Raw genomic sequence first — 24,578 nt, 5'->3', positions numbered from 1 at the left:
TATTGAATGGCGAACATGGTAACTTGTGCGTCTTAAGTGCTGCGTCAAATTGTGATAAATTTTGTGTGAAATAGGTGGCTTTTCGTGAAATTTTTTTCAACTAAGCAAGTGACTAGTTGTGCTTTAAACAGATAAGTAGAAAATTTGTAAATACTTCCATTTTGTGCTGTAAATACTTCCATTTTGTGCTGTAAATTGTGTCAATAATCGCCGTGCGGCGATCGCTCAAACAAAGCGGCGTCGTACCGTAGTATATTGAATGCATTGTCTATTGTTTTTGCATGGTTCACTTTGCTTTGATTTCTCCCCCAGCTGTGTGTCGGGCCGGTTTGGTTTATGCATGAATGATGGGTGAATGTGTGAAGTGTAATGAAAAAATAACCATATCGGATATTAGAATGGCATGTTCAGTTTGCGAGAATGGCTATCACCAGCGCTGTACTGGGCTTACGAGAGCCATGGCCGGTTGGGTTTCAGATACACCGGCGCTTTTGTTTAAATGTGCTGATTGCTTGGAAGGTGCCGCGATGGCTAATGTGATGCCAAAGGATGATGTTCTTTCGCTCATTAGTGATGTGAAGAAGGAGATGGAAAAATTCAAATCCATCACTGATTCGTTTGCTGGTGTGCGGGAGAGCATCGAGGCACACATTAATATCGCGATAGAAAAGGGAATCGATAGACTGATCAGATCTTCCAATGATGCTCTGGAGAGCAAAATGGCCTGCTTAGAAACCAGGGTGGCCAAAAAGTTGGACGATTTGAAAAGTTTGTTGATTTTGAATAATCAGCAAAATAATAATGATTTGGTTGTAATGAATAGAAAGAAAATTGTTGCAAATAGGAAGACTCAGAAAGAGAAAAGTTATTTCAAATACTGATGATGAACCGCTTGATAATAATATTGTTAATGAAGGTAACGACGAAGTATTTGATAGAAACAACAAAAAGTCATACGCGGACGTTCTATCTGGGAAATTTTCTAGAAAAAGAACGAAAAGCAATAGAAATCGTAAGACTCGCTCGGTTATTATGATCAAACCTGTCGAGTCTTCGCAAACGAGCGATGACACGAGAAAGGTTTTGAAGGGTAAGTTAGATCCAAGAACACATAAAATTAGTAATTTTAAAATGGTAAAGATGGCTCGATTATTGTTGAGTGCGCAGCAGGAGAGGACATTCAATCAGTGAAAGAAAACATTGAAAGTAATTTAGGAACTGAATACAATGCTGTTATACCCAAGCCCGGGAAACCAAAACTGAAAATAGTGGGGATGAGTGATCGACCTATAGAAAAGTCAAAATCAGGAAATTTCGATTGAAGATGTAAAAGCTGTTGCGAATAGGACTGGCCGAAGAGCCTTAGCATTCAGTGTGTTAAGTTTGCTCTTGACCTTGATCGCAAGGTTTGATTAATAATTTAAGGAATTGATTCGGGAGATTAATTGGGATCGACAGTTGTTGATGGAATTGGGCTTGGCTCTGCTCATCCGCAGTCTCGTTACTCCATCGTAGCTGATGTGTGTAGCGATGAACTGGTCCGGCGGGAAGGGCCAGGTGAATTACTGTCTGATACTGGTAAAGATATCGGGTTCGATTCCTGATGTGATCAAGGATCTTCCCGGGTTGGAAATTTTCTTGATTAACCCTGGATAGTAAATCCGAAATATTTGAATGTTATTTTGTGGTCAGTCGTTCTTTTGAAGAAGAATCAATACCTGCTAGATTAATCAGATCGTTTTCTTTTGTTTACTGGTTAAGATATGTGCAAAAATATTAATTATCATTTATATAACTCGTTCTGCTCACACCTTTGTAGGTGACGACAAGAACAATTACTTATGGAGTGACATACACTGGGGTCTCTTTTTACGCGATTTTTTTTATGCGGTTTCTTTTTACGCGGCTTTTTTTACGCGGATTTCCGAAGATACGCGGTTTTTTTTTACACGGATTTCCGAAGTTACGCGGTTTTTTTTTATGCGGATTTCCGAAGTTACGCGGTTTATTTTTTACACTGATTTCCGATAATTTGCGAATTTTTTTCGCGGATTAACGAAGATGCGCAGTTATTTATTGCGTGCTTTTTTGTGCGAGCCATATCTCCACGTTAAGAAGACCTCAGTTACGGGCAACGGTAACCCCATTGTGCTGTTTCAACTCTAAGTATTGGTTCAAACCAAACAAATAGCAAACTTTGAACTACATATTTTAAAGATTGTGGACAGTGCAGGGCCGCTTTCACAGAGTGGCAGCGGGGGCACGATGACGGCTCCTACCACGCAGATCAAATATTTAATGCAGATGAGACAGGTCTCTTTTGGAAGAAAATGCCTAGTCGAACTTTCATTGCCAAGTCGGAACAAAAGGCTAGCGGATTCCAAGCAGCGAAAGATCGAATAACTTTGATGTTTTGCTGTAATGCATCTGGCAACCGTATGTTAAAGCCACTATTGATACATATTTAAACAGCAAGGGAATGGATTTTAAAGCATTGCTATTGATTGATAATGCCCCTGGTCATTGCGAATTAACACATTCTAATATAAAAGTTATATTCTTGCCACCAAACACAACATCTCTAATACAACCGCTAGACCAAGGAATCATCTCAACATTTAAAAAACTCCTTATAAAACAATCTTTTCGGTTCATCTTACAACAACTTGATCGAAAAAGCTCTGAATCTCTGCCAGAAGCCTGGAAAAAATACATCATGAAAGAGTGTCTAATTAACATTGAAGCAGCACTAACGGAAATAAGGAAGTCTACACTCAATGCTTGCTGGCGTCCACTTTGGCCCGACTGTGTCATTTTTACAAAACCACAATTGGATAATGCAGTTTCAGAAATCCTGTTGTGGGCTCACGCAATGGGAGGTGAAGGTTTTGAGGACATGTCCAGTAAAGATATCGACGAACTTTTAAAGGAGTCCGTTATAGAAAACGAAGAGGACAGCCTCAATGATACAATTGACCCAGCGATCGAAGATAGCCAAGAAATAAGTGCGACAAAAATTAAGGAAGGGTTAGATTTGGCGAATAAGCTAGCGGAGCATTTTTTAAAATGTGACCCTAATATACAACGTGCTATTTCCTTTAAAAATGATCTTAATTATTGTATGGTACGGTACAAAGAATTGGAATCAAATTTATTGAAAGAAATGCAAGAAAACATTGGTACTGAAGTTTCCAATGATGCTACAATCCATACAAATAAGCGTAAATTTGTAATTTACGATTGTGATTAATTTTTTCATTTTTTGTTCTTTTTAAATTTGTTATTGTTGTATGCTATATTTGAACTCAACTGTTGTATGAATTTTGAAAGTCGAATAAATAAATTTGAAAAATCGAATAGACAGCAGGATATATTGTTTTATTGCCAATACAACTTCCATTTATTCTGTGATTTTAAGCAAATCGTACAACTTTTAAACTTGTAAATTTGTATGAGAAAAAAACATGAAGAAATATTCCAAAACTATTTAATGGCTCTGTATGAGGTTTTACGTGGGTTTCTGAAGTTAAGCGGTCTCAAATTTTCTAAGTCCCAAAGTCAGTTTTCACACCAGATCTGGACGTTCATGCATTCTAAGATATTTGCATCAAAAAAATTTTCCCTTAAGTTTTGCGGTTTTTTTTACGCGGATTTCCGAAATTACGCGGTTTTTTTTGCGCGGTTTTGTTTTATGCGGTACGTATCCCCCGCGTAAAAAGAAACCCCAGTGTATGACAAACGAAACCCTGTGACTTTTGGTGCGACACACCGATTGATAAAATTGTTGAGCAATAGATACAGTTCCTAAAAACTTGTTTTAATCCACCTAGTGGTGTCATGATATCTTTCTCATGTCTCTTACATTCTCTTATATATATATATATATATATATATATATATATATATATATATATATATATATATATATATATATATATATATATATATATATATATATATATATATATATATATATATATATATATATATATATATATATATATATATATATATATATATATATATATATATATATATATATATATATATATATATATATATATATATATATATATATATATATATATATATATATATATATATATATATATATATATATACATATATATACATATATATATGTGTGTGTGTGGTATTTCTTAATTTGTTTTTATCCTTGAAAAACAAAAAGGTTTGTTTATAAACTAGTATAACTTACAAAGTGAGACAGTACTCAGGTCGGCTAGGCCATCTATGAGGAAACGAAGTGAGTTCCACTATTACAGGTAGGGGAAAGTGTTTGGTTGCCGGGAACCCTCCGTAACTTTTGACAGAAAGCAGATAGCGTCATTCCGACAAATGTCATGTGTGCAGCACGTTCTTTTTGTGCCGAATACCGAAGCAAAAAGACGCTTGTGCTTTTTACTGTGTTAAAAACTAATTTTGATTACGCGAAAATCAACACAAAAGTTTTTTCTGCCTACCGATTTCGGTTACCGGCACCCCAAGGTGTTCGGTTACCGGCACCCCATTTTTTTCGACAAATCGTGAAAAATTGTAAGTGATATGCAGGCTGCTGTCGAGGCAAAGCAAGCCAAAGTTTTGGACAAACATCTAGCTGCTCATACAGCGGATGCTCCGGCCAAGAAAAAATCCTGTTTTAATCCACCTAGTGGTGTAATGATGTCTTTCTCATGTATAATATTGTGGTATTCTATTCAAAAATTTTCTCTTTTTCGATTTTTGAAAGAAACCAAGAGAATGTTTGTGCATTAACTAGTATAACACACAGAACGAAACAGTGCTTAGATTGCGTAGGTCATCCTTAAGAAAACGAAGTGGGTTCACTATTATATGCACTTCCGGCACCGGAACCTGAGAACCGGTATGATCGATGTCGGTTAAATGTTTGTTGTCATAAGACTTTTCGTTTGACCCTAAGATTGAGAATAACGGTTTTGAGTCCAGTTTACAACATTTTTTACGGTTTTTGTTCCGCTAGTTTAAAAGACAGTGTACAATATTCAACACACTTTACTCTATAACTCAGGTGCTTCCGGAACCGGAGACCGGGACCCAAGATAGCCAGAACCAGCTTTTTAGTTGCCTACTGATAACGACTATCGATTTGTGTAGTTTTGGGACAAGTTTAGAAATTTTTTTACGTTTTCTGTTTCGCGGTTTAAGTGACGTTGTACAATATTGAACACACTTTAGCCTATAACTTCGGAACGGGAGGCTGGATCCGGCTGAAATTCAGGAATTCCGTATGGGACCGTGAGACCTTTTATTTGAAACTAAGTTTGTTAAAATCGGTCAAACCATCGCAGAGAAAAGTGAGTGAGATTCATTTTGGTATATATGACCACAATTTTCGGTGCTTCCGGAACCGGAAACCAGGATAGCCGAAATCGGTTTGTTTAGTTGCCTGCTGATAATGACTATCGATTTGTATAGTTTTGAGACCAATTTAGAGATTTTTTACATTTTTTGTTTCGCCGGTTTAAGTGACGGTGTACAATATTGAACACACTTTACCCTATAACTCTGGAACCGGAAGTCTAATCCGGATGAAATTCAGGAATTCCGTATGGGACCGTAAGACCTTTCATTTGAATCTAAGCTTGTCAAAATCGGTTCAGCCATCTTCGAGAAAACCTAGTGAGATTATTTGACACATACACACACACGCACATTGCTCAGCTCGATGAACTGAGTCGAATGATATACGACACATGGCCCTCCGGGCCAATTTTTAGTAGTCGGTTTTTCAAGTGATTGCATAACCTTTCTATATGAGAAAGGCAAAACGTGGAAGACCGGCCTAATGAACACCATAGGCGCCACCATCCAAATCATCGGCCAAGAGAGCCAAGGTGAAGTCACCAATGAAGACTTTTGTCCAAAACGCCAATGAAGGCTTTTGTTCAAAACGCTTCCAAAAAGAAAAAATATCTTATTTTTTCTTTGAATAACTGCAGTCTTTACTTATATTTTTCCATTTTTAGTGAAATTTTTTGGGGTGACGGTAACCGAACACCTTTTTTGAAATGGCCAACATTTATCGCCTTACTACATTGATAATAATTTTTTTCACTCAAATGAATCAACTTAGTTTCTTAATCAGATGTTAGATAGGGACTTTAGCTTTCCAAGGCGAAGTCACCAATGATGACTTTTGTAGAAAACGCCAAAAAAGGCTTTTGTCCAAAACGCTTCCAAAAAGAAAAAAATCTGTTTTTTCTTTGAATAACTGCAGTCTTTTTTTTTATTTTTTATTTTTTGTGAAATTTCTTGGGGTGCCGGTAACCGAGTACCTTGTTTGAAATGGCCAAAATTTATCGCTTTACTAAATTGATAATAATTTTTTTTTACTGAAATCAATCAACTTCGTTTCTTAATCAGATGTTAGATAGGGACTTTAGCTTTCCATTGACGTATTGATGTCCGCATAATGTGAGCTAAGTCAGAAGTTATGACCTTAAAATAAAAGGGCGCCGGTAACCGAACACTCTCCCCTACTCCCGAAACCGGAATCCGGGAATCGGTATAATTGGTTAATCGAAAATTGGGACCAAGGAAAATAAAAATAATATTTTGTCTTGTCCGTTTACTGACAATGGCAATAGTTTTGAGGCAAGTTTAGAAATTATTATACGTGTTATTTCCTGCGCTTCCGGAATCGGAAAAAGGGATTCAGCATGGCCGGAATCGGTTTGTTTGGTAGTCTGTTAACAATAGCAACAGATTGGTATAGTTTCGAGGCCAGTTTAGAATTTTTTTTTATGTGTTTTGTTCCACCGCTTTAAGTGACGGTATCAATTTTTTAACACACTTCGCCCTATAAATTTGGAACCGGAAGTCGGATCCGAATGAAATTTGCAAGTTTGATATTAGCCCGAGAGAGCTTCCAGCTTTTGTTAGAATCGGTTGCGCTATCTCTGAGAAAACTGTGGAAGTACAAAATTTGTATTTTGAGCGGTTAGTGGAATGAAAACTAAACCGTCTTAAAGAAATTATAGGTTCCTTTGGATTCCACTATAAAAAAAACTATTTCGTTACTATACTAATGTACCAGATACCGGTATTTCGAAACGCTTTTTGCGTTCTTCATCAGTGTCGTTAAGACGGTTTAGCCGTGGAAGTAATTTGAAATAAATTTATTTTAACTGATCAACCTGTAATTCCGGAACCGGAAGTCGGATCAAAATAATTCGTGAACTTGGTATGAGACGATGGTACCTTTCATTTAAATCTAAGTTTGTGAGAATCGGTTCAGTCATCTCTGAGAAAAGTTATTGCACCTATTTCCATTTTTTGCACATATAATCCTGTAATTCCGGAACCAGAAGTCGGATTCGAAAAAAAAATCAGAAACTTTGTGTTTGGTTACAAGACCTTTCATTTGAATCTATGTTCATGAAAATCGCTTAAATAATGTACGAGAAAAAAATGTTGCATATATACCTAGATACACACATACAGACTTTTTGCGTACTCGACGAACTGAGTCGAATGGTATATGACACTCGGCCCTCCGGGCCTCGGCTCAAAAATTGGTTTTCACAGTGATTGCATCACCTTTCTATATGAGAAAGGCAAAACGCATAGATTGTTTCATGAGTCGGCCCAACAGTGAGAAGCTGTATGAGATTGGCGAGTCGACCCAAGTGAATCCGGTTCATCCGCTTCGTCCGACGGGTCTGCTGAGAAACTAGAATATATGGAATACTCTCAAGAGCAGATAGAGGAAATAGACCAATTGCGCGCCAAACATGTTGCTCTGCAAGCTGAGTTGGATGAACTACACAGAAAACCCTCCGATCATGAAATTGCGATATCGCAGTTGTGTTGTTTTGAATGCTGTCAAATGCCGGAGACAGCTGAAAGCAAAACAGTAATTGCAATGGAAAATCGACAATTTCTTTAGTTGAAATCTGTTTGCGTCGCTTAAAAATGTCAAAACATCGATGGTTAAAGCGTTTGGGAAAATTGTGTTCATTCAATTTGAAGAAATTTATGATTCCATAACAAGTGTCTATCGAATGGCGGTGTTATAATAAAGTTAACCTTGTTTGAGATGGAAAAGATTTGGTGACAAATTAGAAAACGTTTACTGATTTGGGGTTACAAAAATCAAACAATTCACACACATTTGTCCTCGATCAAATGTATATGCGTTCGTCTAAACCTAATCGTTTTCGTTAAATCCATGTTAATGAATGATCATCTCGTAATATTTCAAGTATGCGCAAAAATAATGATAAAGATATGATAAAGTTAACCTTGTTTGAGATGGAAAAGATTTGGTGACAAATTAGAAAACGTTTACTGATTTGGGGTTACAAAAATCAAACAATTCACACACATTTGTCCTCGATCAAATGTATATGCGTTCGTCTAAACTTAATCGTTTTCGTTAAATCCATGTTAATGAATGATTATCTCGTGCAGCGCCCTTAGCAAATTTTCCTTCGAATTTGCTAATATTGTAGAAAAAGTAGGAAATTGTGAAGGGAACTCTCATATCCGCGTAGCTGCAACCTTCAAGTATAAAATTTGTTATTGAAGCGTGCACATTTGCGAGCATTAGTCATCGCAACGATGTTTAAGAAACTTTGTTATAAAACCATAGACAGTCCCGAGCATTACACACTGGGACGCACCGTTGTTCGAATAATGGAAGCCTCCGACACCCCCGCCCCAGTCGTGCCGTCGCCGCCAGCGTTCATCAGCCGTGCCGGTCCTGTGGGCGGATGCGGTGAAGGGGGTTTCCAAACTTTTCTCCATGGCAAGTACTCATCATTTCCCAGTTATGTATGCGCTGATTCGTTCTCCGGTTCCAGTTCGATGACTTCTACTCACCGGACACTGGGACGCAATGCAGTTGGTCTTATGGAAGCCTCTGATCCCCTCGCCACAGTCGTGCCATCGCAGCCAGCGCTCGTCAGCCGTCCCGGTCCAGTGTGCGAGAGTGGTGAAGAGGTCTTCCAACCCGTCGCCGCCGGCAAGTATACTAGCAACTTGCACAATTCAACAATTGACTGCCTCCCTGCTTCCAGCTCAAACTTACATAGAAACGTTTTACAAATTCAAGTTTATTACCAGAACGCTGGCGGTATGAATTCATGCTTGGAGAACTATCGACTAGCCTGTTCGGACGAGTGTTTTGATATCATCGCATTAACAGAAACTTGGCTGACCGAAAATACGCTGTCCATACAAGCATTCGATAGCAACTACGAAGTATTTCGAACCGATCGCAGCTCCCGCAATAGTAACAAAATCATCGGTGGTGGCGTTCTTGTTGCTATTCGTCGTCGTTTGAAAGCACAACTTTTGCAAAACGCTTCTGAAAACAACGTTGAGCAGGTATGTGTGAAGATCAGTTTGAGTGATAGCTCATCATTATTTCTCTGTGTGGTTTATTTCCCACCGGACCGGATACGTGACCTGTCACTGATCGATACGCATATACAATCGATAGACGAAATTACTTCCGTTCATATGCGACCTACTGATGAGATCTTTATTATCGGTGATTTCAATTTTCCCGGACTGAAATGGCTCCCCGCTTCCGACGGTTTCCTGTATGTAGATGCGTTGCATTCTTCCTTCCACACTGGTATCACGAAATTGCTTGACCGATACAGTCTCAACCTGTTACGTCAAGTGAATCACGTTCAAAATGAGAATGGCAGAATACTCGACCTCTGCTTCTCGAGCCAATCCGACTGTGCACCCAGAATTATCGCAGCACCCTTTCCTCTGGTGAAATCCGTTAGACACCACCCTCCGCTCCACATTGTACTCGAATCAGATGGATCGTCGCACGATCGATATAATTCTCGCATCGTCAGCTACAATTTCAAAAAAGCCGACTACAATAGTATCATTGTTTTTCTTTCTAACTTGACCTGGAGTGAAATTCTTGACAACGACGATGTTAATCTTGCGACTCAAACCTTTTCTAACGTTATGACGTATGCAATCGATCAATACGTTCCAAAGCGAATTATCCAGCCCTCCAAACAGGCTCCGTGGCAAACCGCAGAGCTAATACGTTTGAAAAGTTCAAAAAGGACCGCATTGAAGAAATACTCGAAGAATGGCAGCTTAGTGTTTCGACAAAATTACATGCAAATAAATAAAGTATACAAAAAGACAGCCAAGCGTTGCTACTCGAACTATTTGCACAATGTGCAAAGGAGGCTAAAGTCCGATCCAAAATCATTTTGGAAACATGTAAACGAGCTAAGAAAGGAATCGGACCTACCCTCGACCATGTTTTACGAACAACAAACTGGTTCCTGCACGCAAGAGATAAGCGATATGTTTAGGAAAAAATTTTCCAGTGTTTTTTCTAGAGAGACCCTAAGCCCGTACCAAGTCTCTCAGGCGGCTCTTAATGTTCCCATATCGTGCCAGTCTTTGAATTTAATCAATATCGACATCGACGCTGTACTAACGGCAATCGTAAAACTTAAACCTTCACACTCGCCTGGACCCGACGGTATTCCGGCAGTTGTCTTGAAAAGATGTTCAAGTGCAATAGTAACTCCCTTATGCCAACTGTTTCAACTATCACTCACGACCGGAGTCTTTCCCGTTATGTGGAAATCTTCCTACATGTTTCCAGTTCACAAAAAAGGAGACAAAAAGAACATTGACAATTATCGTGGAATTACTGCCCTAAGCGCCATACCCAAATTGTTCGAATTAGTAGTTCTTAAGCCAATTTTCGACCACTGTAAACAATACATCGCGGAAACTCAACACGGATTCATGCCGAAACGCTCCACTGCTACTAATCTCTTATCTTTTACGACGTACATAATGGATGCTATGTCAAATGGCTTCCAAACGGATGCTATTTACACGGATCTCTCCGCAGCTTTTGATAAAATCAATCACGCTATCACGATCGCCAAACTGGATAGGCTGGGTTTAGGTTCCAGTATTCTTCGATGGATGCAATCGTATCTCTGCAATCGACGGCTGGTGGTTAAAATCAATGACAGTCTATCGCAGGAGTTCTTTGCTTTTTCCGGAATACCTCAAGGAAGCCATCTCGGTCCACTGATTTTCCTCCTTTATTTCAACGATGTAAATTACTCACTAGAAGGTCCACGACTATCTTTTGCTGATGACTTGAAGTTATACCAAATAATCAAGAGTGCAGAGGATGCTTCATACCTTCAGCGTCAACTGACGATTTTTTCAAGGTGGTGCGAGATCAACCGAATGACTTTAAACAGTAGCAAATGCTCTATTATCACATTCACTCGTAAGAAAGACCCTTTGCGGTTTGATTATTGCCTCCATGATGCAGCGATTGAAAGAGTCACTTGTGTCAAGGATCTTGGAGTTTATCTAGACGAACAAATGAATTACAAGCAGCATATTGGCTACATAGTTACGAAGGCTTCTCGTTGTTTGGGATTTGTTATGAGAACTGCTAAGCGCTTCACAGATATATACTGTTTGAAGTCGCTCTACTGCTCACTTGTTCGTTCAACACTCGAATACTGCTCGGTGATATGGAACCCTCACTATGTTAACGGTGTTCTCAGAATTGAGTCAATCCAACGACGTTTCGTTCGTTTCGCTCTTCGCAAATTGCCCTGGAACAACCCTCATCAGCTGCCGAGCTACGAAAGCCGTGGAATGCTTATCGGGCTCGATACTTTGCAAGTGCGTCGTGACCTGTTCCGTGCAATGCTGATTGCCGATGTCTTGACGAACAATATCGATTGCCCAGCACTTCTTAGTCAAATCAACCTCAACGTTCGTTCCAGAGCTCTCCGCAACAACAACCTCCTCAGATTGCCTCTACGTCGTACTAACTACGGAATCAACGGTGCCATCATTGGATTGCAACGAACCTTCAACGGTGTTTCGACGGGATTCGATTTTCATTTTTCCCGCAGCCGAATAAGGGAAAAATTTTTAAATATTCTTAGAAACAATCATTAGGACTTAAATTTGTCTGTTGATTAAAAAATAAATAAATAAATAAATAAATAAATAAATATAATTATGGAATTAGTCAGCACAGTAATGTTGTAGAAAACAAAGTTATTTTCACGGACACTGCCTCTGGCCTAGCGACAGTGGTCTCGACTTTAGGTAGAACTTCGGGAGAAAGTCGGATGAACTTTCTACTTGAAATCACAAGCTCGGCTTGTACTAAAATCTTCGGGCTTCACCCGAAAGTAAATGTTAGGAGATTAAAAACCCCTAGTTGGGAAGAGTTAGGGAGCAGTTCAGTTTCACAGAGTGCGGTAGCTAGGCGCGAGTCTCGGGAGTTGACCCGTAGACCGATTAAGTAGTTTTTGCTCCGAGTATTCGGGTTAGTTCAGTTCGGAGTGTAATACAGTAGCCGTAGGAATGTGCGTGCATAGGTGAGGTTTGAGTATCGAGTGACCTCAAAATCAAGTAAGAAATATTGATTGCTGTAATGAGTGAAGATTTAACAGTTTCATGTGCAGGTTTGATATTCACATGCAAAAGAAAAATAGTTAGACACAGCCATTGTTCGTGTTAGGGTAGTGTTGATAATATATGACACAAAAGTACGTGTTGAAGAATAACTTCTTTTATTAATGTAAACAAGTAAATGTGCAGACATATATCCGACGAGTTCACCATGAAGTGTTGTGAATAGATTTACAAACTAGTGGAGTATGCAATAGAACTACGAGTCAAATTAAAGAAATAACTCAACATACTATGGTTGTAGCATAACTGCACAGAATTTACGGTGAAAGTTAAAAGGTTCCAATTCTAATGTAAAGTCGGTGTGGAATGGTGTAAATGTGTGAAAATCACAAAAAGATTTGAAACTCAGAAAAAAGGTGAAATTCGTGATATTAAACTCAAGTACATGGAGAAACCGAATCGAAGAGTATTACTCCGTATAGAACTGAAAGAAACATCCTCTTCGTTATTCCTCTTGCGCCACCGCTCGGCCGGAAGCATACAAGTGGTGACAGCGATACGTGCTATAGCAGCAAGGACACGCCAGGACTACGAGCGAGGATTTCGGAATTGAGGATGTTGGGCGAAGTTGTATTAGTATGGTGAGTCTCCATTATTTTACTTATTCTTTTTGTCGTTTTGATTATTTGTCTAACTCCATTACCCACAATCCATCAACTGGTAAACGAACTTTTTCTCATGCCTACAGCGGGTTTCTAGAACAGTTATATATATTCCGTTGTTGAGCCATTTGGCAAGCAATAAATTTGTTCAAGTTTCCTTGAAAACTGCGGACGTATAGATTACGCTCACAGTTGATTTGTTTACGTTTTGACCACGGTCAATACGAGCGCAGGTGTTGAAGAAAAAAAAACAACACCGCGATAATACTTACAAAAGTGGCCACACTAGCATAAAGGCCTAAGAAGTTTTTTTTTTGCCTTCGTTGAAAAAACACGGATATCACGACCAGCTGAACAGTTAGCACTGGTGTAATGATTATAAGGTCAAGGTGACCATCCGAAACCAACGCGTATGAGCGAAGGAATCGGCAATCTGACGCATCATTTTGCGAATAAGCAAAAGTAGCCGTCTGACATAACGAAGCAGGTCAGTGAGCTAGGTACCAGGAGTGCATGCCACGAAGTAGATGTTCAAATTTGGTGAAGAACCAACCCGTATGGGCGGAACCTATAGCAAAATGCGTTGCTAGGTAACACACCAAAAACAATCGCGGCCATATTTGCGGGTAAAAGTCTGGCAACCGAAATAAAAACAGAGTACGGTAGCGGTATATGACAATAATAATAATAAACCGACATTGACTTTGAGTCGCGTACGGTAAACTATAATTTTAAACCACGAGTATGGTACGATGCGATGTTGAAGCCTATGCCGTCGACCCTTATAACGGAATTAACAAAGACAGTTTGGTTTGCGCACACGGCGGGCATGACAAATTTGAGAGCACCGAGTTGGCTGGCTCAATAATAAACAAAAAAAAATGCCAATGCGAACGAAATTCGACCACGCAGGGCTCGTAGCAGTTGAAGCTTTGTACGATACAATGACCAGTAATGTGAGACTAGGTCAAGTTTGTTTACGTGAATGAATGTCGACCATAACCACGGTCAAGAATCAAGATTGTAATTATTTACAGCAAAAATGAATATCGTCCAGGGGGATTTATTTCAGCATTTTCTAAACATACCGCAAGCCAAATAATAATTTTGAGGCTTGACAGAGATATCATAGTACGAGAATCAAATTTAACCAAGCATGGAATTTCAATTCCCTAAAGCGGAAGCACTGCAGTGCATTCCGGAGTTCGATGGAACTACCGAACAGTTAGATTCGTTCATCTATCATTTCGAAAAACAATTCCCAGAAGAGACATCTAGAGACGATCTGATCTACGTAATATTATTGAAGTTGAAAAAAGAAGCAGCAGCTAGATTACTGCACATAAAAGCCGAAAATTGGCCTAAAATCAAAGAAAATCTTATACGTGAATTTGGGGAAATCGAAAGAATCGAAGACGTTGTTTTAAAAATAGAAACTTTGCGGCAAGAACCCAATGAACCATTCAAAAATTACAAAAAGCGCATAATGAAAATTAAAGAGCAGTTGGACAATTACAATGAAGGGTGCTTTGCTCGGGAATCGCCAATGGAAGTCAGTCTAAGACTACATTGCTTAGCAGGCTTATACAACGACGAATTGAAACGAATTGCACAAGGCTACAAAAAAAAGACATTGTATGAGTTACTGGAGTATTTAGAAGAAATTGATATAGAACGAAAACATATCGAAGTACTTGAACACAGACTTCAAGCAACAGAGCTAGGTTATAGAGTTCTTATGAGAAATCAAAAGTTTAGAACTCACGAAGGGTACCAATATGAAGATATTGAGTATCAGCAAAAATACGATTTAACAAATCGGTATAATAGAAAACCACCTAATAGATACAATGGTAATATTCGAGAGGAAAATAATGTGCTTGATGAAAAACACTACGAAAATAATGAAGTACAGTTATGGGTAAATTGCATGACTTACGATAATAGAAAAATATTTCGAAGATATGATCATAATATCAGGACCAGAAATATGCCTGATCAAATGAGATATGGAGCATCAAGAACTCCGAATGCAAATTTAGCCAAGCAAACATGTAAAATGCAAAATTGGGATCGATACGGGGAGAATGAAAATGACGATAACAGTAAACCAATGAAGAGTGATGTGTACAAAAAACGTAAAGAAGGGATATGGGTCAAATTACATAAGACGAAAGACAACGAATTTATGATGTTGTTGAGATCGGCAAACGAACCAAATAACGAGATGCGGTTGCTGGTAGACACTGGAGCACCTGGCAACTTGATAAGTAGACGAAATGCAGAGTACATGGGAGCATATACAATTAATGAAAACGAAATCATAGAATATTCCGGGGTAACAGGTACTGTTAGAAAAACATTAGGTACCGTAGAACTAAACTTCATCATCGCAGGAAGACTTTTCCAAACGAAGTTTGACGTAGTGGAGAATTTGACTCAAGGGGGTATTTTGGGAATGACATTTATGAATAAGTATGTGACTAGCATACACAATGACCAAGGTTGGATATGCTTACGGAAAATACCTCTAACCTTTGAACCAAAAACAGATTCATATGAAGCTCATCAAAAACAGGAGAAGAGAGTCGCAAAATATGAGGCAGAGAACAATGTCAAAATACAGGAAAAATACCAAGCGTATGATCAATCCAAGCTTAATCCACAGGGTACGCAGTGTACAGAAACGACAAAAAAATATACGGGGCAATGGCAAGAAGGTATGCCGCCTCACGAAATGTTAAAAATAGATTGTGCTAAAAACAATCAGTTATTTGTAAAAGTTGCAGCAGCAAAGAGGCCTAACGAAAAAATTAAATATTTGCTCGATACTGGAGCATTTTATAACGTAATGAGATGGGATACTGTCGCGAAAATAGGACCAGAGAAAATAAACTATAAAGATAATTTATACATTGCAGGCTTTGATGGAACTCAATCACAGACTATTGGGTCAGTAAAAGTCACGTTGGTGATTGGAAAAACTCATTACAGAGTTAGATTTTATATAGTAAAAGATTTGTGTGTTCCTGGAATCATTGGAGCAGAGTTTTTAAAGATATACACAATTTATGTCACTCGGAATTTCGAGTACATATACCTAAGTGTACCAAACGAGCACAATAATGTAGCAAATATACCAGTAACAGGAAAAGAAAAGGTACATGCAACTGAGCATTATGGGATGCGTCCTGCTGATAAGGATGAGCACAACATGGAAATATTAGCCCGCATGAGTAATGACAGAAATAACGAAGTAAATGATAATAATGGAAAGATGTCTTCAAACAGTGCAACTAGAGCAAACAATGATTTTGAAATAAAAAAATCTCCAAGTAGAAATAGGACAACCGAAAAACATACTGAAACTAATGCAAAGAGTGGCAAAAATGAAGTAATTATAGTAAATGCTGAAGTCTTAGATGGTAGTGAATATGAAGTGAATAAAAAGCACGTGAATAAAAATGATAACATTAATGCATCGTATCAGAGCAATTATGAGTTATACAAAAACGACGATCGTTCAGATAGTATGCTCCCCGGTTGTGGAACTACTATTACTAATGAAGAAGAGAAGGATTTTATTGACAGAGAGTATGACGAGGAAGACAAATGTTTTCTTGATTTAGATACAAATCAAGACGTAATTCTTACGGAAAATAAAAGATACGGTCAAATAACTGGTCGAGACCGAACGGAAAAAGTATTAGAATCACTAAATATGAATCATCTAAAAAGAGAAAATTTTAGAGATATAGAGAAGATTATGGCATCATATAGCGATGTATTCTATCTGAAGGGGGATAAATTAACTATCACTGATGCGGCAGTGCACGAAATTGAGACCACCTCAAACGTGCCTATCAACAAACGGCAATACAGATTTCCAGTAGCTACAAAGAAGCATATTAATGAAGAAATTGAAGAAATGCGTAGACAAGGTATCATAAGGCCTAGCAAAAGTCCGTGGAATGCACCAGTCCTATGTGTTCCCAAGAAGGACGATGAATTTGGTAACAAGAAATACAGAATCGTGGTTGACTTCAGGGCTTTAAATTTAGTTACGAAGCCATTTGTATACCCAATTCCACTAATTGACGAGATTCTGGATAATCTTGGAAACAGTAAATATTTTTCTACCTTGGATTTAAAATCAGGGTTTTACCAAGTACCAATTAACTCAAAAGATGCATCCAAGACAGCGTTTTCAACTCCAAAAGGGCACTTTGAATTTACAAGAATGCCTATGGGCCTGCGTAACAGCCCGTCGACGTTCCAACGATTAATGAATACGGTACTTTATGAGATAGAAGGGGTTAAAGCAATCGTCTATCTGGATGACATAATTGTTTTCGGTGTTACTATGGAAGAACACAATGAAAACTTACTAAAAGTTTTAGAGGCTCTCCGTCGACATAATCTAAAAGTCGAGCCAGGTAAATGCCAAATTTTGAAAAATGAAATAAAGTATCTAGGACATGTAATTGACAAAGAAGGAATTCGCCCTATGGAGGACAATATAAAAACAATTAAAGAGATGGCGGCACCAAAAACAGTCAAAGGTGTTCGGTCATTTTTAGGAACAGTAAATTTTTATGGAAAATTCATACCTCACATAGCAGAGAAACGTAAACCTTTGAACGATCTCTTGCGAAAGAATGTTAAGTTTACTTGGACAGAAGAGTGTCAAAAATCTTTTGAGGAATTGCGGAATTTTTTAACGTCTGACACACTGTTAGTTAGACCGAACTATAAAGATACGTTCGTGATCACGACAGATGCAAGCGAGTACGCTATTGGAGCAGTACTCTCGAATGAAAAATCGATCGACAAGCCTATTTCATATGCAAGCAGAGGTCTAGTAGGTGCTGAAAGAAAGTACCATACGATTGAAAAAGAGTTGTTAGCCATCGTATGGGCAGTGAACCGTTTCAAACATTTTATTTATAATCAGAGATTTATTGTATACACTGATCATAGACCGCTGATTTCAATATGGCATTTAAAGGAAACTTCGCCTACGCTAACGCGTTTACGTCTGAAACTTCAAGGGTTGGAAATGGACATCCGCTATAAACAAGGCAAAGACAATGTTGTGGCAGACTTTTTATCCAGACTGCCCGAACAGGCCGAGTCCTTACACCCTATCTCAATAGTCACTAGACAGCAAAAGCGTCAACAGCAGCAAATAGAGAAAAATGAACTTGCAAAACGGAAAGACGCGGAAAATAAAACAACTTCCCCAAAACAACTGAAAGACGAATCAGGCAGGTTTACGTTATATAAAAATAAACAAAAGACACAATGGAATCCGCACATGGACGGATTAGAAAACATCGATTTTGGATGGGACGAAAAGGAAGATTTGGGAGTACTCTCACATTTCGAAGAATATGAAATATGCATAAATAACAATGACATCAAATTTGATCTGCTGAAATTTTCAAAACAAAAAACTAACGAAAGTGATTTTGATGGTACTTTCGTAATAGTAAACAGTAGATCAGCATATAAAGAACTAGCCGAGCTAATAGACTTACCACACGGTTTAAAAGACTACCTAAATGGAAAAGTATTTTCAATTCCAGATCGTAAAATATGGGGATTGGTTCTAAATGGCTCGAGTAGATCAATAACCGATACAAGAATTCTAATAGATGGGTTAGTAGATGCATTCACTAACTGCCCTGAAGACCTGAAAAATGCAAAGAACATGCAAATTATCTCTTTTCGAAACATGCAGAAAACTCCTGAGGCAAATGTGTTAAGATTTATTGCCGAGAAATTTGATAAAATTTTCACCCTATATGCACCGGAAAAAGACAGGATGTGGGTGCCAGAAAAAGACCGCGAAATTACATTGAAAGAATTCCACGATGCTCCTCTAGGCGGACATGTGGGAAGTAAACGGATGTTGAAAAGAATGAGTCCACTATTCCATTGGACTAATATGCGGAAGGATATCGAAAATTATGTTAAACAATGTAGCTCGTGCCAGAAAAACAAAATCGGTCGAGCGAACAAAATTCCAATGAGAATTACCACGACATCGTCCGAACCGTTCGAGAAATTGTATATGGACATAGTGGTTTTACCCGAGTCAGAATGGGGGAACAGATACGGACTTGTGATGCAAGACGATCTGACTAGATACCTAATTGTAGCACCGATGGAAAATCAAGAGAGTGCCACGGTTGCGCAAACTTTCGTGAATAATTATATTTGTAAATATGGAACACCCGTCGAATTGGTAACCGATAATGGAACCAATTTCGTTAGTTCTCTTATGAAAAATGTATGTAAAATTTTAAAAATTAAAAAAATTACTACGAGTACATATCATCCACAAGCAAACTTGGTGGAACGATCGAATAGGGAACTAAAAACCTATTTAAGACAATACGTAGGCAACGAACCGAAAACATGGGATCAATTACTCCCATTCTTCAGTTTCGAATATAATACCACTGTAAATTCCTCAACGGGTTATACACCGTTTGAATTATTATACGGAAGACGGGCGAACATCCCAAACTCCGTCTACAAATACGATAATGATGGTCTCTACTATGAGGACTACGTCAATGAAATGCGATCTACATTTAAACGACTTCACCATCAAGCCCGGGAGAATCTAATTGCGTCTAAACACAAGCGCAAAGAATTATATGATAAAAACTCCAACGAATGGCAGCCAATGTGGGGAGACTTAGTGTTAGTAAAAGCCAATCCCACAGGCGCAGGACAAAAATTGCAATCACTTTGGAGAGGACCGTATGAAGTAGTTGCTCTTCCTAGTGAGCAAACAACAACTATAAAGAATGGGAATAGACTAGAAAAGGTTCACAATAACCGATTGAAAAAGTATACGGATTGAGAAACTGAACCTTATCACAGAATATTGAGATAATTAAGAAATTATCCAAGAAACATTAGAAAAGTAATAAAAAGATTCAACATGTATACAAAGTGATACACGAAAATAAACATATTGTATTAAAAGTTTCATCGGAAAACTAAATACAAAGGAATAATATTTAAAACATAAGGGAAATTGAAACCCTGAGAGTAATTGAAATAAAGAAAAATAGGATACAGTTATAAAAGAAATTAACAGCAAACATCATACAATGATACGTTGACATAAGAATTCAACGAAAAAACTTAAAACCACAGTGTAAGGAAAACAATGGATAAGATAAAAACATGAAAAATATACCAAGAAGGGAAAAATATCAGCGAAATATGTAAGATGAAAGTCGAAATGAATCAATTCGAACACGAAAAAAAAAAACATGATTGCGAGCAGAAGGATATTAAAACTGTTGAGAGGGTAATAAGAGAGGGTCAATAAGAAATAAAATTTTACTTATGCAATGAAACGAACACCATGAAAACAAATGGACACCAAACGACGAAAGAAAAATAAGGTGAAACTGATGATAATAAACTGATGATGATGAAGATACATCAGAGAGACAATAAAGCTACATTGCCAAAGAAGATATATAATGGGGGGGAAACTTATGAAGAAAAAAAAGAAAGGGTATACTTAAAGAAACTCAAACATATAGTTGAAGTAATACAATGTGGAAATAAATTATGGGAAAATATGAGATTCTAATGATCCTAGATGAATCAACCAATCAAGAAAATTCAAATATATTATAAACATGGGAATCATGTCATACACAGCAATACTGTGCTGGTCATAAGAAAAAAAACGTTAAATTAAAGAGATAATCTGAGATGTGAGAAAAATTTGTTCTTGGGAGGAAGCTATAATGCTACAAATTAAAATGAACTGGGGAAAAGTTACAATTCGTTTAGAAAAAAAAGAAGAGTACATTACACAAGGGAGATTGCAATGATTCATGAGGAAGGTAAACATAATGGTATAGAATACGGAAATAATGTTATAAATAAGGAGAATTTCTATGGAGAAATAAGATGGTTTATCATTAAATAACATAAAACTAACTTTGAAAATATACTAAAACAAAAATACTTCGAACTAGACAGAAAATAGGGATGAGATATGACGGATACGACAAGAAAAGATAAGACACAAGCGGACAGAGTAACGACTATCAAAATGATGCTGGCCAGCAAATAATTTCTATATAATGTATGAATTTATGCAATGATACTAGTATGAGTGATCAAGTGTGTGTGGACAAGGGGATCGCGACCCCGGAATGAAAAAATAAGAGAAGCGTACCAGTCGGTGTTGAACAGTCGTTCGCACCGCACGCGTATAGCTCTTGGCTCCTGGAATTTTTTTCTGGCTACCTAGAGTTTCATTGATTCAAGGCTTCAGTCTTTTTCAAGGCTACCTGAATCACTAACTAAGTGACTAAGTGATACAAAGAGTGATATTAGAGTGACTAAGTGATACAAAGAGTGATATTAGAGTGACTAAGAAATTAATCAGCCTTTTTTAAGGCTAGCTAGGAGTCTAATCGAAGACTAATTTAGCCTAGTTAATTTAATTTAAAATTTCATTAATTTCAAAAATGCCTGCGTCCAACCGGAAAGGCAACAAGCCTAAGGCTAAAAATAATTCAATACGGAATAAATCACAATCCGTTATTCAACATTTTTCTAATAACATTCACGATCTTATAGAATCTGAATGTAAAAATAAAAGACAACGGACGGATTTCCCTTCCGTTGATCCTATGCCGTCTAACAATATTTACGAGATTCTTCCTGAATCCGATTGTAGCGACATAGAAGAAAATTCTTCAAAAATTCCCAAAATGGACGCTTGTCGTTCTGGGAAGAAACATCAATCTATGCCACCAGTGACGGTGATGATTTCCGACTTCAAAGCATTCCGTACTGAGCTTTCTACTTTTCTCCCGGAAGTGAAAGTCTCATTTCAAATCGGACGAAGAGGAGAATGTCGAGTCTTGGTGGATGGATTGGAAGATTACGAACGTCTTATTCGATATTTGACCGAGAAACTTCATAAATTTTATTCATATGATATAAAATCAGACAGACCCTTCAAGGCTGTCTTGAAAGGATTATCAAATGATCAAAGTATTGATGAAATTAAAAATGAACTAAAAGAATTGCTTGGTTTTGCCCCTTCCCAAGTAATACTTATGAAAAAAAGAGCGAATGGTACTTCTAAACCACGCTCTGGAATTTCCCATGAACTTTACCTAATACACTTCAATCGAAGTGATGTAAACAATTTGAAAACTTTAGAAAAAGTACGTTTCATTTCCCACATTAAAATTCATTGGGAACATTATAAACGGCATAATCGTATTGCAAACTTAACGCAATGTCGTCGTTGCCAAGGCTTCGGTCATGGAACCAAAAATTGTCATATGGATATACGGTGTTTGAATTGTGGTAAATCGCATTCGAAAGACGTTTGTCCAATGAATGAAACCACTGATAAATTTTCATGTTCAAATTGCAATGGAAATCATAAATCCAATTATTTGAAATGTCCTGTCAGGGAAAAAATTTTAAACGCTCGTTCGCTTAGACAACAAGTCAAATCAACGACCTTAAATTTACAGAATATACCTGAAAATTCTTCTAAGGCACCTGCCAATTCCTCTTCTAACGAAAACAATTTATTGACAGGTAGATCGACCTCGTCATCATCTTCTTCTAATGTCAGTTATGCTGGTATATTAGGTAGAAATCTATCTCCTATTTCTTCTAATGTAAATAATCAAAACACAGGACCGCCTTGCAGTTCTTCTTCTAACGAAAACAATTTATTAATAGGTAGACCGGCCAAATCATCTTCTTCTAATGGCAGTCTACCTACAAATATTCCTTCAATGCCATTCGCTTCTTTAAATGAAGTCGATTTAGGCGATATAACTGAAAATAAAATGATCTACCTACAAGATCAACTTTTTCAAATGATCATCCAAATGAATTCGACTTCATCACTTTTTGAAGCATTTCAAATCGGATGGAAATTTGCAAATAATATTATAATGAATTTAAAATTTAACAGTGATGTTAAATAATTATTTGAATATTTTAAATTGGAATGCTCGATCTTTGAAAGCGAGTGAAGATGAATTTTATAATTTTCTCAAAGTTCACAAAATTCATATTGCCATTGTGACAGAAACTTTTCTTAAACCAAATGTAAAATTGAAAAGTAATCCACATTATGTGGTTCATCGATTTGACAGGTGTACTGGAATGGGTGGTGGAGTTGCCATTTTTGTCCAACGGCAAATTAAACATCGAATTTTACCTTCTTTCAATACTAAAGTTATTGAAAGCTTGGGAATCGAAGTTGAAACCATTCATGGAATTTATTTCATCGCTGGAGCATATTTGCCATTCCAATGCACCGGCGAACAATTAAATTTCTTTAAAGGCGATTTGCAAAAACTTACAAGATATCGATCGAAATTTTTCGTAATAGGGGACTTAAATGCTAAGCATGTCCAGTGGAATTGTAGGCAAAATAACAGTAATGGTAAAATACTTCATAATCAACTCTCAGCTGGTTACTTCACAGTTCTTCATCCCAGTAATCCTACTTGTTTCTCTTCCGTGAAAAACCCGTCTACAATTGATCTGGTTCTAACAGATCAAAGTCACATTTGTAGTGAACCAATTACACATGCTGACTTTGACTCAGATCATCTTCCAGTAACATTCAGACTTTCCAACGAAGCTATAATTAATTCAATTAGTTCTATTTTCAACTATCATAGAGCTAATTGGTTGGATTACAGATCTCACATTGAAAATCATGTGGATCATGAAACTATTTTAGAAAATTCTGCGGACATCGACACAGCAATTGATAATTTGAATCATTATATTATCGAAGCTAGAAATCTTTCAGTTCCCAAAGCTCAAACTAAATTAAATTCTCCTATCATCGATGACAATCTTCAACTGCTCATTCGGTTGAAGAATGTTCGTCGACGACAATATCAACGTTCTCGTGATCCTGCTATGAAAAACATAGTTAAGGATTTACAAAAAGAAATTAAACATAGATTTACTCTTTTGCGAAATGAAAATTTCGCTAAAGAAGTTGAACAAATTAAACCATATTCTAAACCTTTCTGGAAACTTTCTAAGGTTCTTAAGAAACCTCAGAAACCTATTCCTGCTCTCAAGGAAGGAAATCAAATACTTCTTACAAATGGCGAAAAAGCTCAAAAACTTGCTCAGCAGTTCGAGAGTGTCCACAATTTTAATTTAAACGTTGTGAGTCCTATTGAAAATGAAGTCTCACTGAAATATGATCATATTTCAACCCAAGTGTTATCACACGATGACATTATTGAGACGAATTTTGATGAAATTAAATCAATTATTAGGAAACTCAAAAACATGAAGGCTCCTGGTAATGATGGAATTTTTAATGTTCTTATTAAAAATCTTCCCGATGTTGCCTTGAGACTCCTGGTTAAAATTTTCAACAAGTGTTTTTCATTAGCTTACTTCCCAAAAAGATGGAAAAAC

General features: G+C 37.4%; 1 protein-coding gene across 11 annotated transcripts in view; it reads right to left on the bottom strand.

The window, feature by feature from the left end:
- LOC131427388 (calcineurin-binding protein cabin-1-like) overlaps positions 1–24,578 on the bottom strand; it is a 1,620,795-nt gene that overhangs the window by 514,899 nt on the left and 1,081,318 nt on the right. The gene's annotated exons all lie outside the window — the stretch shown is intronic.

The sequence above is a fragment of the Malaya genurostris genome, chromosome 2 (genome assembly GCF_030247185.1).
Source record: "Malaya genurostris strain Urasoe2022 chromosome 2, Malgen_1.1, whole genome shotgun sequence".
NCBI lineage: Eukaryota > Metazoa > Arthropoda > Insecta > Diptera > Culicidae > Malaya > Malaya genurostris.
The sequence above is the reverse complement of the archived record's forward strand: the minus strand, read 5'-3'. Positions and strand labels throughout refer to the sequence as shown.